Consider the following 5,269-nt stretch of genomic DNA (forward strand, 5'->3'; position numbering starts at 1 on the left):
TATCCCTGTCCTGCTGTGAATGTTCATGGCAAAACAATTAACACTTCATAATACCAAGTAAATTAAAAATCCATAATGCACCCCCATGAATATGTAGTTGCAGTTTTTCCCAATGTATCAAAGTTACAATTCCACTTGTAAGTACCTGTGTGATGGGTTTGGTACATCGTTTTTCTCGATTTTTTTTTTTTTCCCCTGGGATGAAGAGGCAGGAACTGAAGTGAACTGAGCCACATCAGTTTTCCTGGTGTGACTCAGTAAATGCTTGTTGTACAGCTGTTAGTGCTGAGGCTCAGTGAAAGTACACCTGAGAAGCAGTGAGCTGGAAACTTCACAGCTGCAAACTTCCATGGGAACAAGCTCCCTGCAGCCAGCCAGGAAACAATGCTGCAGAGGCATCCTTCAGCTGAAGGTGCTTAGCCATGAGGGCAAGAAACAACCAAGCCTCTGACCTGAAACCCAGGCTGGGTTGGAGGTGTTGGCAAGGAAAAAGAAAGAAAATCACTGAACCTGAGTGCATTTGATATGTGATCCTTGAGACATCCCTACAGCCCTGTGATAGTGTGTTTTGTATGTAACATGTTTTTTCTTTTGCTTGTACATTGGAGGTTCCAGTAAATTTGAGTTACAGTAATGGAGTGTTTAACAGGTAGAAAACCCTCCAAAATGCTTTTTGAATTTACTTATTTTAAAAAGTAGAATTTGGGAAGAGCAGACATAGCTGCAATGAGCAAACTTGTTTTTCATTGTTCCCCAAGCATTCCATTATTAAGGCAGCTCCAACTGACACACTGCCTAAATGTAAATTTCAAAATTCCAAGTAGAAAGGCAGTTTCTTCTAAGGAACAGTATGCTTAACAGTTAAGTCAAATCTTTACAATTCAATTCCATTTAGACACAAAAATAAGCTTATCCCTGTCAGTGTGGTCGACAGTGGCACAGGTTGTACACAGACGTGGTAGAATCTCCATCTTTGGAGACAGAAAAAATACAAGTGGCCACCGGCCTGGCAGTCTGCTCTGAGCAGGAGGGGTGGTACTAGGCAACCTACAGAGGAGCCTTCCACCTCTACTGGTCTGGTTATAAAGGTGGGGGTTTTTTGCTTGTTTTCCAGCTTTAATGATCTACAATTTTTTTTTCTTTGTGGAAAAGTTCAGATTTTATCAACACAACATGGGATTGATTTTTTTCTTTCTCCACTTGGAATAATTTACCTATACTAAACTGTTAGATTGAAATATATTCAAAAGTTGTCTTTGGATTTCTAATGCTTTCAGAAGCTAAAGCACTGTTTTGTTTTCAAGTAGCCCATACAGCACATTTTCTGGGTGAATGCTTTATCTCTACAATTTTTGAGGAAAGAAGGGCAACTCGGACTTGTTATCCTTTTTGTCAGTGGTGAGCAATCAAAGTTCAAGGTTTTGTGTTCTTGAGAGAGGTTGATGGTGGAAGCTCAGGTATCTCTGGAATTCCTCTTATTGATAAAGAATGTGCAAGATCCTGTTTCCCTGAATACTTAAGGACATCAAATAGCTGAGAATAGGTTTTTGCTTGCAGCTCAAAGACCTTTTAACTAAGAAGATTTTTAGATCAAAGAGCTTTCGGCTTTTTGTTAGGGGTGTGCTCCTCAGTATTCTGCTGTCTGGTTTCTGTTTTCTTTCCTTGCTCATGAACATAGGACCCTCCTTTCTTTCCTCCTCTTTTCTATTTGGAATAGTATCAGCATGATTTGAAATGTTTTTGTACGTTATCTTGGTCAATAATATGCTCCTCTGTTCCAAATAATGGAACCATTAATGAGGAGGTTTAATCTTTTGGATTCTATGAAAACAAATACAGCCATCGTGCCCACTCGCTCAAGCCACCAGTAACAGGAACTTGAAACAAGCTGATCTTCTTCATGTCCTTGTCTGTGTTATGGTCCCACTGACTTTCTGGGCTAGCATTAATGGTGGTGTAACTGCCAGGCTTAGATTTGGAAACAAAAAAATAAGGGTTTTTGCAGTTTCATCAGGCTGAAAAGTGTTCATACTGGTTCTCCCCATATTTTGCAGAAAGGCTGCCAGAATATCTGAAGATGGGTATTGTACACACTTTGAAATACAAGGAGATTCGACTGGATTGGTACATTTAAACGTTCAACAATAGTTCAATTAATTTAATTTCCACCTTTGTTGAGATGCATCCCTGTCAAAGCTACAAGAAAAGTGGTCTCCTTTCAATTAAATATTTCTTTCAAAAGGTAGTGGAAACTTATGCTGGAGAATTGATCCATCCGTGTGGATTTAAAGCAACTGACTACAGACAGTTAGCAAACAGACATTTATCTAGTAGATGAGTATTTCTTTGGTAGCTGATTTCGAAAATAAATTTATATTATAGTAACAATAGAACCAAGAGAAAGTACCTCCTTCTCTAAGAAAAGCAAGCTTCTGTAGGACAAAGTGACATTTTTGTCCTGGTCACTATCACATAAGAATTTCAAATTGTACGATTAAGAGCTGTCCCATATAGAGTCACCTAAAATTTTACTTGTTGACTATATTTTTAAAAACTCCAAAGCGTCAAGAAGCAGAGCTCTGTGAACTTTCTCTGGTTGGTAAAATTCAGGTACCTTCAGCTGCAGTTGCTTTCCTTGCTGGTTCAAGCAGCACAGTCCTGGAAGGAGATGCTGCACCTCGTTTCTTGCACCTGGATCATCCCTGTGGTGCAAAGGCCTCCTCACTGCCTGACCATCTGCTCAGCTGCCAACACATGAAAGCACAAGAATTTGTGACCTCAAAGATTGCAGCAGAAACAATTTTCACCAGGGAAGCTTTAGAAACTCTAAAAAGTTAAGGGGAGGAGAAAGTTCAGGAGGAATGAAACTGAGATAATGTCATTTTAGTTGTATTTTTAAAGACAGGCACTGATAAAATCTTGCAAAGGGTCACTATTATGTTGTAAATGCATGCATACAGTTCCTGGCAGCTACTGATTTTACACATCTAAATAGAGATGTTGGGAGGCACACCCTTGGCAGTTTTGTGCAAGACTGTGGCCTATGTTGGTTAAGCTCTCAAACTGTTTCCTGAGCACAAAGTAACATATCATTCTCAAATACAGGATATGCTTACATTCTACTTTAGATGATGGTTGGGTAATGTATCTTTTTGTGCACTCATGGCACATGTAAAAGAACATTCTGAGTTCCATGTGTTCAATTACCTCATTAACTTGATATCCGTTCGTATTACTATGGAATACCTTTAATGCAGATTTTAAAACTGGAAAACCCACACTCTCTGTTGCATGATTTGGATGTGACAAGTCCTAGCACAAAGCTGAACTAGAGTTACTGGTTTTGCTCTCTGAGCTTGGTGTGCTAGGTCATTGGGCCCTTTGTGCTGGCACCCTCCAGTTCTTTCCTAGTGTTAATGGGGGTTTGCCACTCCCAGCAAAGCACTGAAGCGCTGAAAGACTGACAAGCCTCACATGCTATTCCCTGCATCTGTGTTGCAGAGTCAGTGGCCCTTAGTTAACACCTAAATGCAGTTGTTAGAGAGGAGCAGATCAGCTCTCTTATCTCCAAAGCCATACAGCCTCCATCTTCCCTCTCCGGGGCTGTGGCACACTGAAATGCCGATGTTATTTTATAAATTTTAATACCTGAGCAGTTTTGTAACTTGAATTTAAAGACATACGTTGTCTGTGAGATTTGAATCTAAATCAGACACAGGAGATTTGTTTAATGGCCATTAAATATGCAAAATTAACTTTTTGTACCTTATTCTTCTCCTGGTTTATCTTTAATTTACCTTAGATTTTATGACCTATTTCTGTATGCTTGTTTCTTTTGAGGAAATACATCACAGTTGTTAAAGCTAACAAATTGCTTAGCCTAACTACTTTTTGCCTTTAAGGAAATTTGATATAATGCAAAAAGATTACAAAAACTTTTGGACCTCTTCAGAAGCTGTCTGACTCTGGGGTGTACCACAAACCAATGAAGTAACAAAAATTACTAAACAATTTAAAAAAGTTAAGTTACACAGTTTCTAAGTTTTATTTTCCCTTCTTTCAATGGCAAGACACCTCCTCCTAGCTGTTTCTACTTCATCCCATTCTGAAACAGTGTATTTTGAATTGCTGCTAAGTTGTGTGTTGTTACATTATTTGGTATATTGTAGGAAGGGTACTGGACAAATTCTGTCACAAAAAATCAGCAACATATCAACACTAGAAAATCCTCCACAAATAGTGGAGGGGACTTACAGATCACATTAACCTGGGCAAGTGTATGTTTTTTGCCTTACCTGAGAAATTTTAAACTTCTTTGTGGGGGAAAAAAAAAAAAACAACTATCTTCAGGTTTTAGGAATAGCAGTCTGAATGCCAACTGCTGACTTACCACTACATCTGTAGCTGGAGAAATTATTTACCTGGGTAAATCAGAAAAGGACAAACCTGTGGCCAAAGAAAAAATAAGGCATTTGGGAGAATTCACCCGTTTCAAAAATTTCAAAAGTGAGCAAATAATAACTCTTTTCAGAGAACAGATTACTTCACTGTGAGTCAAAAAATGTTTTCTCAGAGAATCTGTTTGGCCTGGAGTGGGACATTAACTAGATCTCCTTATCAGTTAGTATTTGCAACTCATTTAACTACTTGAACTCTAGCACTTATTTTGAACAACTGCAGAATAACAACACATATCTGGTAAAATTTACAGTGTCAAACAAAGACAAAACCAGGTCACTTTCATTTAATGGTAACTCATTTGGTTTCTCATCAAGAGGATTGCTGTGGCTTTTTTCTATGCATGAGTCAGTGTAACATCCATGTGAGGGTAAGCAATCAAACAGCAGCATCCTGGCTACATGATATTGCAATATTGAGATAAGAGCTTCCTAAGAGGGATTTCTTATCCTTTAGCACTTATATTGAGGTTGAGTTACAGTTGATTTAATGGGATGTCAACCTATTGGGGTTGACATTACAAACTTTACTAGTTTTAGTGATGATTATGTAATAAACTCAAAATGTCAAGGACAGACAGCTTGATTTGAGATAAAAAATGAGATATGGAACCACATAACAAAAGGGGTTTTATTTAAGCCAGTTGTATTCAATCTGAGATAGCAGAAGCTTGCTTCAGGTTAAAGGTCCTTAAATACCATAAGGTATAAAATAATGCTTCATTATTTCCTTGTGATTCACAGCTGTTGATTTTGTTATAAATTACTCACCACAATCAGGTTGGTCAAACAATATGACGATTTATTAATTC

The sequence above is a fragment of the Cinclus cinclus genome, chromosome 13, assembly GCF_963662255.1.
Source record: "Cinclus cinclus chromosome 13, bCinCin1.1, whole genome shotgun sequence".
Classification (NCBI taxonomy): Eukaryota; Metazoa; Chordata; class Aves; order Passeriformes; family Cinclidae; genus Cinclus; species Cinclus cinclus.